Genomic DNA, 16,598 nt, shown 5'->3' with positions numbered 1-16,598 from the left:
TTTTGTAAATGGGAAGTGTCTCATCAAAAGGAATGGGAATATTTGTGCAGAAGGCATAAAGGAAGATAATCTATATGTATTGCAGGGACAAAAGGTTCAATGTTCCATATATTTAAGAATGTTGCAGAGCATGATTTGTGTTTTCATCTTCTACATAGAAGACTTGGCCATGCAAGCTTTGAAGTTTTGCAGCAAATGTAGGAGTTTGCAGAAGGGCTAAATTTGAAGGGATGCAAAACATATTTGGACTGTGCAGTATGCAAAGCATCGAAGTCAAAGGCATTCCTAGTTAGTAAATATAGCACAAGACAAACAAAAAGAGCTCTAGAGCTGGTTCATGCAGATCTGGTGGGACCTATGCAAGCCAGTTTAGGAGGAGCAAAATATGCACTGGTAATTGTTGATGATTATAGCAGGTATTCATTTTGCTACTTGCTTAGAGGAAAGACAGAGGTGCTACAACAATTCAGACAGTGGGGTAAGTTTTGTAGAGAGAATGTACAGACAACAAGTGTGTCAGTTGCAAACTGACAGAGGTACTGAATTTATGTCAACTAAATTCCAACAATGGTTGGGGAAGTTGGGGATAAGACACAGACGTACAAATCCTTACACAGCAGCAGAGAACGGTGTAGCTGAAAGAAGGAATGATGTTTTGCACACAATGAAAGATTCATTATTAGAGGATTCTGGTATGAGCAGGTCATATTGGGGAGAAGCCATATTGACTGCCAATTATATAGTTAACAGGCTGTGGAGTTCCTCCATTAATAATACTCCATATGCCATTCTATATGGGAGAAAGCCATCACTGGCACATTTGAGAATTTTTGGAAGTACTGCATGGGTACATATTCCGAAGGCAATCAGAAGAAAGGGACAGCAAAAGGCAAGAAAGCTCAGGTTTGTGGGTTATGAGCCAGGGTCAAAGGGATATCGCTTTAGCGATGGAAGTAAAAGAATTGTAATTTCAAGGTCTTCTAATTTTGCAGAACAAAATTGGGACAGAATTAATGCAAATTCTGGGTATGTCTCACTTAATGATGGTGATCTATTTAATGACAATAACTCATCTAATGATGGAAAAATGATTATTGAAGATGTCAATGTTCAGGGAGGAGTGGCTGAACAAGACATGAAGCCAGATAGACTTGAGACACAGGAGTAGTTAATACCACGTAAGTCAGAGCGATGTAATAAAAGAATTCCGCCTGACAGGTATTCTGCCAGCAAGGTAAAGGTTTGCAATGTGTGGTATGAGCCAAGAAGTTATAAAGAGGTGTTGGCATTACCAAAAGCTGAACAAGAAAGATGGAAGGAGGCCATGGATAACGAGATGAAATCTATGGGAAACCATGAAGTATTTAAATCAGTGATTTTGCCACAGGGAACCAAAGCTGTGGGTTGTAAGTGGGTATATAAGAAAAAGGTATTGCCAAATAATGATGTACAGTATAAGGCCAGGTTAGTGGCACAAGTTTTTTCACAATTAAAGAATGTGCACTACGATGAAGTATTTGCGCCAACTGTGAAAAGTGAAAGTATAAGATTAGTGTTGGCAGCGGCATATAAGCATAAAACCTGGCACTTTGATATCACAACTGCATTCCTCAATGCTGAGTTAGAGGAAGAAATTTATATGATCCAAGCACCAGGATATGAAATTGCAAAACCTGACATGGTGTATAAATTAAACAAGGCTATTTATGGGCTGAAGCAGTCAGCCAGAAACTGGAATATCTGTTTAGATACTGCTTTAAAGGGTCTTGGATTTAAAAGTTACAAAGCCGATAATTGTATATATACTGGACAGTTACAAGGAGGGAATTGTCTATTATCATTTGTGGATGATCTTTGCTTCATCGCAAAGGATGTATCACAAGTTAAGGAATTTGCTAATAAATTAGGAAAGAAATTCGAATTAAAGAATTTGGGAGAAATAAAAAATTATCTCGGTGTAGAGATACAGAAAAATGAAAAAGGTGGTTATATTCTCAGTCAAAGGAAAAAAATTGAGCAGTTATTGGAAAAATATAATATGAAAGATTGCAATACTGCTCCCACACCCATGAGTACGGATTTTTATCATAGTTTAAGTGTGGGCAAAAGTGAAACCTGTGATCAAGAGATATATCACTCATCAATAGGGAGTTTGTTATATCTATCACAGTGGTCCAGACCAGACATAGTTTGCGCAGTAAGTATTTTGAGTCGTTTTACTGCTGCACCTACAAAGTTACATTGGATGGGTGTAAAAAGGGTTCTCAGATATTTAAAGGGAACTATAAATTTGGGTCTTCAAAAACAGATTACTGAGGAATTGAAATTAAAGTGTTATGTCGATAGTGACTATGCAAATGACATAAACACAAGGAAATCAAATTCTGGGATTATAATATTGTTTGGAGGGACTCTGATTGGATGGAAGTCCAGAAAACAAGCAACTGTTGCTATTTTAACAGCGGAAGCAGAGTTTATTGCTTTATCTGAATTGTGTTTTGAAGTAACATGGTATGTACAGTTGTTGCAAGATTTAAATATTAATGTAAAAGAATCTGTAAAGGTATTTGAAGACAATGCTGCCTGTATAAAAATGGCAACTAGTGACAGGGTGAAGAACAGAAGTAAACATGTGGACGTTAAGTATTGTAATGTCAGGGAAGCTGTAAAAGGAAAATTGATTAGTTTACATCATTGTTCTTCTGAGGATAATTTGGCAGACATGATGACTAAACCATTGGGTGGTGTTCACTATGGAGAATGTATTAAGTCAATAGGTCTGATGGAGTGTTGGAATATTCATGAGCATGAAGAGTCATGTGGTAACTCAGTCAACTGAGTCTGTGCAAAAGGGTATTGAGTTAGGAGCTGAATTTTCAGTCTCAGGTTTGTCTCTGTATCTCTCTGTAAGAAGTCTTCATTGAGCTATGTTGCTGTAAAGAAGAATGTATGGTATTGTAAATATTTTGATATGAATATAAAGAAATTTATTTGAATCAGCTAAATGCAGTCAACTGTGAGAGCTTCTGATTTATTTTTTCACCAACAGAGAAATTAAAATTCTCTAACATATTCACTTCTGGTTTCCTGCAAAAAATGCCCATTGGGTACAATTGGTTTGCTTAACTACCATGGCATTTCTTAATTACTACAAAAGGTCTTTAAATGGGTGTGGTCATGTGATGACCCACTTAATCAACTTGAATTATGACCATAATTTAGCTTAATTATAGTCATAAGCCCAGGACTACCTATAGCAGGGGTCCCCAACCCACAGTCCATGGACCAGCACCGCGCCGTTGCATGTCAGAACTGGGTCATGCAAACAAGCAAAGTCCCATCTGTCGGATGCAGGCAGCATGTGAAATTACACCTCCACGGAAAAACCTCTCTGCATGGAACCGGTCCCTAGTGCCCAAAAGTTTGGGGGATGCATAGTATTTTTTCCCCAAAGTTAGCCATAGTTGTCATTACAAACTACTGATCCCTGTTGTGCTAGAATAATGGCCCTGTCACAGCTTGTATCATAATTCTATTTAAAAGTTGCTTATGTGCAGTGTAGAATTGCTGTATTTTCTTTTTCTTTTCAGGATCAGAGAAATGTATTTTTAAAAATACAATTTTATGTATTTTCTGTACATAAATGGTATTGTCTATAGATTTTTCTCTCACCTTTATTACTTTATATTTTGTGTATGTGGAGTACTATCCTGTCTCTCATATACTAACAGAATCGTGACTAATTAACTTCATAGTTAACTTCATGTAACATTAAACAAATTAAAGCAAATATTCTAGTAAAACATTATTTCTGTTAAAGACATTTGTGGGTTGGGCACAATGGCAGCCACAAGAGAAATAGCTTCATTTTGCTGCCTTAGAGAGGTCTCCATAGTGCTGCAGGAGCTCACTATTCAGAGCTTATTAAGGCAGCAAAATGAAGCAGTCTGTCCCTGGGATGTGTGGCGGTGACCTGAATGCAGCTGCCATTTTGTGGGCAGGAGAAAATGGCCGCTTTTGAAACTGCCATGTAGTCATGCAAAAAAGGAATTCATTCCAGCACTCTGGAAGACCTCGGAGCTCTTCAAAAAATAAGTGAGAAGGTTGTTTGGCCTAGTGGGATAGGAATCAGGTCTAAGTCCTAGAAGGCCAATGGGAGTGAGAAAAGGCCTTTTGGGACCGAAGAGGTGGGAAGCATGAAGCATCTAGGGGATGGAGGCTTGTGAGGGCCATGACAGGCAGGCCTGAGCCTGTACTAGACCTTCAATGGCCTCACCCACCTATGAGGGATCCCATGCTCCACTTAACAACACGCAAATTCATCTTACATTTCATTGGGGAGAGCAGAGATGGAAGGGGGGGGTCATTAATGGCTGGTGCAACAAATGATCATAATGGGCAGGATCCGTTACAGTCATATCTCAACCACCTGTATTCTGTATAATTTAATGCCAAAAGTAGCAAAATTCTAGATTCAGAGAAGATATAGTGATTTCTACTCATCTTGACATTGTACTTCTGAAAACGCAGCCTATAACTGCATTTGCTTTTTTTATAGTTGCATCACATTGTTGGCTCATGTTTAGTTTGTGATCTGCTCAAACATCCATAGAATCATAGGGTTGGAAGTGACCTTGGAGGTCTTTGTCCAACCCCCTGCTCAAGGCAGGAATTTTATATCATTTAAGTCAAATGGTTATCCAGTCTATTGTATTTTTGAAAACCTTGACTGATGGAGTATCTACAACCCTAGAAGGCAAGCTATATTCCATTGATTGATTGCTCTCACTGTCAGAAAATTTCTCCTTACTTCTAGGTTGTACTTCTCTTGGACAAATTTTTACCCATTACATCTTGCCGTTCTCTCTGGTGCCCTAGAGAATAAGTCAATAAGTCAAGTCTTCTTTGTGACAATACCTCAAATGCTGAAAGACAGCTATCATATCCACCCTAATCTTTCTCTTTGATAAGCTAGATCAGTGGTGGCGAACCTATGGCACGTGTGCCAGAGGTGGCACTTAGAGCCCTCTCTGTGGGCATGCGTGTCGTTGCCCCAGCCCCGCCTCACCCTGCAACCCCCTGCTCACCAGCAGCCTGCCCGGAGCAGAGGCTCCCCCAGGCGTGACCCACGTGGAGCATCACAGCCAAACACATGGCAGCCGGGCAGCAGGGGCAAGACTCTGCCCTCTCGCCCCATGACGTGGAGATGATGCTGCAGGGTGCAGGCGGAGGACGTGGCCGCCATGGCGCTGCAAGGCTGCCTGGGCAATTTGTGGTGAGTGGCCCTGTGGGCGGGCGGAGCAGGGGGTAGAGCGGAGGGCAGAGCAGGGGTGGGTCAGGGGGTGGGCCAGGGGGTGGGCCAGTTTTTGGGCACTCGGTCTCTAAAAGGTTCGCCATCACTGGGCTAGATGTAACTAGCGCTCTCAACCGTTTATTAATATGATTTAGCCTCCAAACCCTTTTTCATCTTTGTTGTTCTTTTCTGCAAACTTTCCAGCATCTTGTATCGTGGTGATCAGAAGTGGATGCAGTATACATTTGAAAATGTAGCTGTTTTACATATATAATGTTTAAGTAATTCCTAAAGTGTGCAAAATGTTATTGAAAATGCGTTTGAGAGTATCTGTATTAAAAGAAAGTTAAAAGAAAATGTAATAATTAAAGGAATTTTTTTTTAAAAGGATGCTTATAAAAGAAAAAAATATATTCTGTAAGGGTAGTTTGCAGGGAAGGATCTAAATTTAATACTGAAGTTCAAAGCCTGTATATTAAGAAGTTAAAGAAAAAGATGTATTAGAAATTTTTGATTTTAGAAATGTGTTTAAAGAAAAGTTTAGCATTTTAAAAAGGTGAAAAAAGAAAAGTATTTTTCTCTGTAAGATCAAAGAATCTGAAAGAACACAGTGAACCTTGTTAATAAAAATGGTGATAGTTCAAAAAGATTATTAGGTGCAAATAGAAATACAAACTATTTCCATAGCAAGGAACATAAAGCAGGAATGGTTAAATTAATCATTTATTCAAAGAGGAGAATATATTTAAGTACGTTTTTCAGTTGGATATCACTTCTCGATTTTGTGCTTCTGATGAAAAAAATGAAATTTTGACTTTGGTTTCATCAATTAGATAGATCTGTCATTATAAAAATGGCTAGTTATATACTAATGTATAAAAGCAAAAAGTTGAGGCTGGAGTGTTTTTATCTTATAATGTGCTAAAAAGAGTTGGAAGTCAACACCTTTTCTTTCTTTTTTCCCCTTGTACCTCACATTTTCTTTTTCCCCTCTCTTTTTCCTTCCCCTTAATTTCTTATGTCCTCAGGTGCTTTTAAGAATATGTTGATTTCTTATCTGTGACAACCTCTCAGATATTGGAAGACTGCTATCATGTTGACTCTAGTCCTCTTCGCTAGACTGGACATACGCAGTTCCTGCAATTTTTAGCCTCTATTCCTTAATCATCCTTGTTGTTCTTTTCTGCATTCTTTCTAGAATCTCAACATCTTTTTGTATCATGGTGAGCAAAACTGGACACAGTATTCGAAATGTAGTCTTACCAAGGCAGTATAAAACAGTACTGACATTTCTTGTGACTGTGATACTATCCCTCTGTTGATGCAGCCTAGGACTGCATTGGCTTTTTTGGCAGTTGCAGCACACTGCTGGATTATACTTAAGTGTGGTCCAGTAGGATTTACAGTTATTACTGGTGAGCCAAGTACCACTATATTATACCTATGCATTTAGTTTTTCTGCCTAAATGCAGGACTTTATTTTTCTCATTACTGAATTGCATTTTGTTGGATAGGGCCCAATGCTCAAGTCTGTCAAGGCTCTTCTGGATGTTGAGCCCATCTTCTAAAGTATTAGCTATTTTCCCCAATGTAGTGTCTTTGCAAATTTGATAAGAACCTCTTCTATCCCCTCATCTAGATTATTTATGAAGATGAAGAAGAGTACGGGGTCTAAGACCAAACCTTGAGGTACCCCAGTGTATGTTTCCCTCCATGTAGATGTAGTTCCATTGAGAACTACCCTCTGAATGCAGTTGGTCAGCCAATTTTGAATCCATCTAGTGGTGGTATTATCTAACCCATATTGTTCTATCTCACCAAGAAGTAAGTTGTTTTCTACTTTGTCAAATGCCTTGCTGAAGTCTAAGTATACTATGTTTGCAGAATTTTGCCGATCAACTAATTTAATTAATTTGTCAAAAAAGGCAATGAGGATTGTCTGGCATCACCTGTTTTTAACAAACCCATGCTGGCTTCTAGTAATTATCTTGTTTGTTTCCAGGTACTCACAAATCCTCCGCTTGATTATCTTTTCCAGGACTTTACCAAGTATTGATGTCAAGCTGATTGGCCTATACTTTCCTGGATCTATTTTTTTCCCTTTTTGTAGATTGGAACTGCATCAGCTCTTTTCCAGTCCTCTCATATTTTCTCTGTCTGCATGAACTTTGCATTAAGTGGCTCCGAAATTACGTCTGCCCGCTCCTTCAAAACCCGGGGATGTAAACCATCTGGTCCAGGTGATTTATACTCATTCAGGGTAAATAGGTATTCTCATACTAATTCCTTCTTATTTTGACTTGTATACCTGCTCTATCTCTCTTGGTGCTGCTTTTGATAGGTTGGGTTGTTTTTTCCTTTTGTGTAAAGACAGGTGACTCCCTCCTTGCAGATTCAGGCTGTTGGTATTCTGCTTTAGGTACCTCTCCTTCCATCTTTTATCCAGTTTTTTTTCAAATTATTGCTACCCAGAACAATCTTCTCTCATTCTATATTTGTACTTTTCATTTTATCTGTGTAAGATTTTGTACCGTGTTTCCTCGAAAATAAGACCTACCCTGAAAATAAACCCTACCTTGATTTTTACATGTGTGTCCAATATAAGCCTTACCCCAAAATAAGCCCTACTTAAGATTCCGCCCACTCCATTGCACCTGGTTGCATGAGGTGGGGCGAAGCGCATGGGTAAAAATCAAGCTAGGGCAGGGATGGGGGGTGGAGTTGCCCCACACTTCCCGCACCCACTTATCCTTAGGACAGCTGCAGCCAGGCCTCCCATATCCCGACACCTGCCTCGCCAGCTTGCTTTTTCTGCGGCCATTCACCATTGCTCGCACGCGTCACCCCCGGCTTCTGTTTCGACATCAGAGGCCTTCAGGAAAGGCCTCTGCAGCCGAGATTGATGGCCTCTGATGGCAAAATGGAAGCCAGGGGGCACCACGCACGTCAGTCCGGAGCTTGTTTTTCGACTGCAGAAATCTTTCCTGAAGGTGTCTGCCAGCAAAATGGAGGCCGGGAGCGATGTGTGAGCAGCTGCAGAAGAAGTGGGCCAGCGAGGTGAGGCAGATATCGGGGTATGGGAGGCCTGGCCGCGGCAGTCCTAAGGTAAGACATCCCCCGAAAATAAGACCTGGTGCCTGTTTTGGAGGCAAAAAAAATATAAGACCTGGTCTTATTTTCGGGGAAACACAGGTATTTGGAAATGCATCTAATTAGTATCTACTTGCTGATCTGGCTTTTTTTTTTATTATTAAATTTTTTTATAAATTTTTACAAAAAGACAAAAAAACACAATACAATACAATACAAAAACAAAACAAAGCAAAACAAAACAAAACAACCCTTCCCCAACCCTCCCCAAAACCCCCACTCCCTCCCCCCCTGGAGCTTCCCAGAGCAGAATATAGGTTTAATTAAAAAAAAATAAAAAAATTATATGAAAAAAAAGAATACAACACTAAAATATATGTGTATATATAAAAATAAAAGTTATAAAAAAGCTAAATGATATTTTTTTATATCCAATTTAAATTGTATAAACTTTATCCATTTATCCCAAACAGCAAGAAATTTCTCTTGCGATTGTTCTTTTAAGAAAGCCGAAATCTTTGCCATTTCCGCCAAATAAGACACTTTAAGAAACCATTCCTGCAAAGAAGGCAAAGATTCCTTCTTCCAATATTGTCCTACTAACAGCCTTGCGGCTGTGATCAAGTTCAACATCAATATAACCTCCTTTGTATCACAATCAGTAACTATACCTAATAAAAATAATTGTGAAATTTTACCCTCCTTCTAAAAATTCTCTGAATATTCCACCATATCTTAATCCAAAAAGCTTTTATATTTCTGCACGACCACCAGATATGATAATAGGTGGCATCCAAACAACCACATCTCCAACATTTAGGCTGTAGGTCAGGGTACATAAAAGACATTTTTTGTGGATCAAGGTGCCATCTATAAAACATTTTATAAAAATTCTCCCTTAAATTCTGTGCTTGTGTAAATTTAACATTTCTCACCCAGATAGTTTCCCAGGTATCCAGTAGAACTGGTTCACCAAAATTCTGCGCCCATTTAATCATACAATCCTTAATTAATTCTGTTTCTGAATCCAATTCCACTAGAACCCCATAAATTCTCTTAATATGAGTTTGTCTTTGATCCTTCACTTGCTTAATAAGATTTTCATTTTCTCTGAGGAAACCCACCTTACGATCCATCTTCCATCTGTCTACTAATTGCCTATATTGAAACCAAGAATAAATAATATTTTCATGTGCTAGCTCTTCCAATAGTTTTAACTGCCAGTTTTGTCCATCCCATCTAAGTAACTGTGTATAAGACATCGTATCCATTTTGACACCTCTTTTTATCCCCTCTATCGCATGCCAAGGTATAGCCCATAATGGTATTTTAAAATCACTTTTATAATATTTTCTCCAAACCCTAAGTAAAGAGATTCTTATAATATGAAATTTAAAAGCCTGGTCCACTTTTTTATTAAATATTAAATAGGCATGCCAACCAAAAAGTAAATCCCATCCCTCCAAATGGAGTATCTCCAAATTTGTTAAATTTACCCAATCACTAATTAATGTTAAAACCACCGCATCATAATATAATTTCAAATTCGGTACCTTGAGTCCACCTCTCTCACAGGAGTCTTGCATGATTTTAAACTTTACCCTTGGTTTTTTCCCTGCCCAGATAAATTTGTTAATACCTTTCTGCCATTCACTTAAATTAATCTCATTCTTCAAAATCGGTAACATTTGAAACAAAAAAAGAAACTTGGGTAGAACATTCATTTTTATCACTGCAATTCTTCCCATGAGAGATAATTGCAACTTCTCCCAATTCCTCAAGTCTTTCTGTACTCTAACCCACAACCTTTCATAATTATTCTTAAACAATTTTGCATTAGAAACAGATAAAATCACCCCCAAATATTTTATCTTATTAACAATTTCAAAACCCGTCAAATTAACCAAAATCTGCTTCTCCCGAATAGTCATATTTTTAGGTAGGATTTTAGTCTTATTAACAGTAATCTTAAAACCCGAAACCAAACCATAATGATAAGTCAACTGTAATAACTTTACTACAGAATAAGTAGGTTGCGACAAAGTAACCACCAAGTCATCTGCAAAAGCTCTTAACTTATATTCTTTTTTGTTAACTTCTATTCCTTTTATTTCCTGCGACTCTCGAATTTTAATCAACAATATTTCCAATGTTAAAACAAACAGCAATGGTGATAATGGACATCCCTGCCTAGTACCTTTCTCTATTGTAAAAACCTTTGACAAACCTCCATTAACAATAAGTTGTGCCGTTTGTTTTTGGTATATTGCCGTAAGAGCTTGTAATATCTTTTCACCAAGATTCATCTCTTCAATTACTCTTAACATAAAATGCCAATTCAATTGATCAAAAGCTTTTTCAGCATCTAAAAATATCAGCCCTGCAGAAACTTGATTATTCTTATCTAGATATTCTAATAAATTAATAATTTGTCTAGCATTATTTTTCATGTACCTACCAGTTATAAACCCAGATTGATCCTTATGCACAAGATGATGCACAACCCTCATAAGCCTATTTGCTAAAATTTTTGCAAATATCTTATAGTCAACATTTAAAAGAGATATAGGTCTATAATTCTTTGGTAAAGTAAGATCTTGATCCTATTTTGGGATCAAGGATATAAAAGCACTACGCCATGAAGGAGGAATCTCTGAGCCCTGTAAAATATTATTAAAAAGATCACCTAATGGTTGAATCATCTCTTCCATTAGAGCTTTGTAATAAACAGATGTCGACCCATCCGTGCCCGGTGCTTTCCCTGGTTTCAATTGTTTGATTGCTATCGCAATTTCCTCATTAGTAATTAAACCATTAATTTCATGTTTCTGGTCCTCTGTCAGTTTGGGAAAGTTGGCCTCACTTAAATATTTATTTATATCTAAAATTTGCACATTAGTAGATTTATATAATTTTTGATAGTAATCTAAAAAAGATTTCTTAATCAATTCCTTCTGATACACTAGTTTACCCTTATAGTTTATTTTATCTATTATTCTCTGTCTCTGTTTCTTTCTTAATTGATAAGCCAACCATCTCCCTGGTTTATTAGCATTACAAAATGTATTTTGTTTCATAAACAATAAATTGGTTGCGGATTGATCCGCCATCAACATGTTAAATTGTGTTCTTAGCAACTTTATAGATTCTTTAATCCTTTCATCTGAAGGATTTAAAATCAAAAACTTTTCTTTTAGTTTGATCTCATCTTCCAATTCTTTACGTTTCTGAGTCTGCTTTTGCCTATGAACGTTATTCATTTTTATCAAAATCCCACGCATAAATGCTTTACCTGCATCCCATACCATTGACATTGAAGTCCCCTTATACATATTCAGAGCAAAATAATCCTTTAAACACTCCTTTAACTTTTGAACATTCTTTTCTTGTCTAAATAAATTCTCATTCACCCTCCAGGATCTTCTCTCCTCTTTTTCTTGAGTCAGCTCCATCCAAACTGGACTATGATCCGTCAGCGATCTAGGAAAAATCTTTACATTCTTTACTCTATTATATAAATCTGTTGTAATCAAAAAGAAATCAATTCTTGAAAAGGATTGGTGTCTATCTGAAAAGAAGGTAAAGTCTCTCTCCTCTTGATTACATTCCCGCCAATAGTCCCTTAGTTCCCAGTCCTCTTTCATGTCAAAAAAGGCTTTAGGTAGTTTTGCCTGTTTAAAAAGAGGAGAAGAGCCTTTCTTGTCCCTTTGTATATCTAGGACACCATTCCAATCACCCATTAATATCACGGATCTATAATCCAGCAAAGTTATTTTTTGATGTAACAATCTATAAAATTGTTCCTGTTGCTGATTTGGTGCATAAAGTCCCACTATAAGTATTTTCTTACCATATAAACCAAGTTCAATCATTACATATCTTCCTTGGGGATCTGATTATACCAGACAAGCTGGTAAATTTTGCTTCACATAAATAACCACTCCCCCCTTTTTCCCAGGAGCTGAAGATACAAAATGAGTTCCCAGACGGGCGTTAACTAAATATTTTTGATCTTTAAGTAAAATATGAGTTTCCTGTAGGCAGATAACATCATTATTATGTTGCTTTAAGTAGTAAAAGATTTTCTTTCTTTTCTGAGGGGAATTTAGACCGTTAACTGATTAACTTGCTGATCTGGCTTATCAAGATCTTCCTAAATCTTTCTGCTGGTCCATAAACTGTTTGCTGTTCCCTATCTTTGTGTCAACTGCAGATTTGATAACGTATTTGGTAATATTCAATTCAAGTCATTTATTTTGTTGAATTTAAATAGTACAGGGCCCAAACAGAGACCCTGTAGTATGTTACTTTACATTTCCTTCCAACTTGATGAGGAGCCATTAATGTACACTCACTGGGTGCATTAGTGAGCCAGCTCTGCATCTATCTAATGGTAGTTATCTAGTTTAGTTGTCATCTTTTCTACTGGGATTTCATGGTTATATTTTAATGCTTTGTTGAAGTCACAGTAAATCATGTCCATCACATATTCCCTTGGTCAGTAAAACTAATCTCTCTTTCAGTACTCCTGTAAGTTAGTGATCTTCTCTTGGAGACTTAAATGTATTCATAGTATCCAGATGCTGCCTACCTATGTTTTTACTTTGGTTTGCCACTTTCTTCTTGCATTTAATTCTGCTAGGTCCATTTGAACATAATTTCCTTTTCAGGAGAAGACTGCAATAGAAGTTGAGTAACCTTGCCTTCCTTCCTGTGTACCCTTTTACCCATGGATTTCTGTTCATGGGCAATTCTAAGCTTGTTGAAAATTTGGAATTTAGTATGCGTGTACCTGAAGATGATGATATCATTTTCTCACAAGCTTCCCAGTGCTGTTAACTCTTCACTTATTGATTAGGATCAAATATAGAAGAACTTAAACTTTTGTCTCATCTTCAGCCTTCTGGAAAGTAAACAGACAGCAAGACCATGAAGGAGGTTTGCTGTATATTAGGAAAAGCTTCCTAAATGTAAGAGCAGTTCTCCTGTAGAACCACTATGAGAGATGGCAGTAACCCATCTAGAGTGTTCAAGCAAGGACTGAACAGCTATCTATTAAGACCATTCAGCTTATTATATAACAATAATATTGTCTAATCTACATTTTTACCATTTTATTAATGTTAATATCAGAGATTATTCAAGATATATGATAACTATGGCATTTTGATCTACTAAGCTAGTGAGATTAATCTGGCATGATTTGTTGAGAACAAATTCCTGATGGTACTTTTTAATTTTTGCATTCATAGCCAGATACTCACAAATGTATTATTTAATAATGCACTTGAGAATTTTGTCTCATCAACTAAGATTTTTTTGAACTTAGAGAATTTGAGAAAGTGGTTAGAGACCTACGTAGAATGAATTCTGCCATCTGAAACCTTATCCTAACTTCTTTTGGTAATCATGGAGCACAGTTGATTGAATCTGGAGGTAATCAGTCAGGGTGAAATGCTGCTGTAATAAAAGTAAGGATCTTAAAGAAACCATCTTTTGATCTGACCATATTGGATAACTTCTACCCATTCTTCAGCATTAGCATTTTAGGGAATGTTATTGAGAAATTGGTGAGAAATCAGCTACAGAGGATCTTAAAAGAAATGTATTATTTGGATTGTTTTCAAGATTCCAACTTGATTGTGGATTAAAAATGGTATTTATGACTCTAATAGATTAACTTTGGGACTTACATAGAGCAAGTGTGTCCTTTTTTTTTTTTCGTAAGCAAAAAGCACTTTATTGCAAATGGGCATTTATACAAGGAAGTCATTTCAACACGAAGAGTGGTACAGAGTAAGCCTGCAAAGGAAGAAAGATGTTTCTAGTCAGAGGAAGAAAATGGCTCTCTTCTCCAGTAAATGGGCTGAAATTTTACGACAACGGTGTCTTTGCTGTCAGCATCCCAGCAGCACTTAGCAGGATAGGAAAGGAACGCCACTACCTTAAAGGCTTAAGAGTGAACAACCTTATACCTACAAGCGAGGGGAGTCCAAGCTCACAATGCTGATATCTAATGGGGAGGGAATATGAAACATTCTGGGGCAGGCTGCTTCTCTCTTATTTCCCAGTAACAGCTGGCTTCTCTTGGTGAGTGTTGGGAATGCTCCGTTCCAATGCAGGGATTTTAGTGGGGGCAGTGATGGAGAGCACCCCCTCTGGAGACAAGGCGGAAGTGATAGATGCTGGATCGACCCCCTTGGGGACCGTATAGCGATGGTGGAACTCAACAGGAGATGTAGCCGTGTTCGTCCAGACATTCCTCATGTTTGGCGTGTACTTCAATGTAGTCACCTACCACCTTCACATGTATCTCTTCTGGTGAAAAGTGCTTGACATCCAGCAGGACAGAGAACTTATCCTGTGTCCTTCTTAGCAGCATTTGATATTGTGACATTGTGGATTGCTTATGAGATTTGAAATTAGAGGCAACTTAATTATTCACTCCTACCTACATAGGTGGCTCCAGTCAATAGTTGTAGAAGAACAACAACAAACTAATGTCTGGTAGTTATCAGGGATTGGATAAACAAGTCAGTTTAAACCAAACTAAGGTGGAACTGCTGTTTGTTGATAAACATTTTGTTTCATTGAAACATCTAATTCAATTTTGGCTCTGGATAATATTGTGGAGAGGCTATGAAATCTGGTGAGCCTCTTGGACTCACACCTGGAATAACAAGTGAAAACTCTGACAAGGTGGCCTTTGTTGAATTTTGGCAATTGTGCCAAGTTATGGCCCTGGATGGATGGAGACATTGGCAACAATTATTACTTGATGTCAGCATAATTGAAATACTTTATTGTCAATTTTGTTACTGCATCAAGAAGATTACTATAAAATACTGGCCTAATGGGAGCTAGAATTATCAATTGAACCCCCTCCCAGTTAGTATTTCAGCAGGATGGTAGAATTGAGGAGAAGAATTTAGGAAGCATTGGTGCAAAAACAGGTCTATGATTCTCACTTTGTCAGCTGTATCAGGGAGGGAAGCAGCCCAGGTTCGAATCTCAGAAGGGTATGGCTGGCTGATGAGAGCTAACTAGCTTGAAATAGCTATACCAGTCTCCCTTTAACTCTTTGTTAGCAATCCCAAAAAAATTTAACATAAAAATGATGTTGCAGTAGTGACAGCTGCCTGAGGATAGCCCTAGATTGGGCTGATACAGGCATAAGATTTCTCCCCATATTTGGGCCGATAGGGTGCATTGAAAAAACACTCCAGACATAGCTCTTCCCCTGGTCTATTCCCTCCCTGATACAGGTGACAAAGTGAGAAAGAGCTTGTGGCCTAGAGGTCAACACAGCTGCCTAACATACAAGTAGCCCAGGTTCAAATCTCAGAAGGCTATGGCTGGCTGATGAGAGCTAACTACCTTGAAATAGCTGTACCAATCTCCCTTTAACTTTTTGTTAGCAATCTAAAAAAATTTAACATTAAAATAATGTCGCAGTAGCGATTGCTGCCTGAGGATAGCCCTAGATTGGGGTGATACAGGCATAAGATTTCTTCCCATATTTGGGCTGACAGGGTGCATCGAAAAAACACTCCAGACATATCTCCTCCCCTGGTCTCTTCCCTCCCTGATACAGGTGACAAAGTGAGAAAGAGCCTGTGGCCTAGAGATCAACACAGCTGCCTAACGTGCAAGCAGCCCAGGTTCGAATTTCAGAAGGGTGTATCTGGCTGATGAGAGCTAAGGAGCTTGAAATAGCTATACCAGCTTCCCTTTAACTCTTTGTTAGCAATCCAAATTTAACACACACACACACACACACACACAAACATATATGTTGAGAAAAATAGTCGAACACCGGGATAATATAAAAATAACTGTTTAATAAACGTAGCTTTCGTCGGCTAACTGCTGACGTCGTCAGAATGGAATGCTGGAGGTTCGTAAACCTGCTTATAAGACCAGCTGTTTTTGCACTCTGCTCATGGAGCGTGTTACCAGTCTAACCACCCCAGATAACCGTATTGTTTCTGGTTGTCTTGCATCCGTCTGCATTCGTATTTTTAGTATAATTAGAGACAATTATGAGCAAGCTGTTTTGCTCCAAGCCAGGAGGCGGAAGAAACCTGCTGAGTGTGTGACGGCCAACTACCACAAATTAGTTTTTTTTGCATGACTGCATCTGGGGGGGACTTGCCTCCCAAATCGCTGTGGAGAAAACCTTTGGTAGATTCAGTAGAGGGTCAGGCGATGGTTC

General features: G+C 38.1%; 1 protein-coding gene and 1 pseudogene across 17 annotated transcripts in view; one reads left to right on the top strand and one right to left on the bottom strand.

Annotated features, from left to right (window-relative positions):
• DNM2 (dynamin 2) overlaps positions 1–16,598 on the top strand; it is a 190,766-nt gene that overhangs the window by 17,972 nt on the left and 156,196 nt on the right. The window lies entirely within an intron of this gene.
• LOC120319625 lies at positions 14,094–16,049 on the bottom strand (annotated as a pseudogene).

Source organism: Crotalus tigris, unplaced genomic scaffold, assembly GCF_016545835.1.
Source record: "Crotalus tigris isolate CLP2741 ecotype Arizona unplaced genomic scaffold, ASM1654583v1 scf7180000020899.430614, whole genome shotgun sequence".
In the NCBI taxonomy this organism is placed as follows: Eukaryota; Metazoa; Chordata; class Lepidosauria; order Squamata; family Viperidae; genus Crotalus; species Crotalus tigris.
The sequence above is the reverse complement of the archived record's forward strand: the minus strand, read 5'-3'. Positions and strand labels throughout refer to the sequence as shown.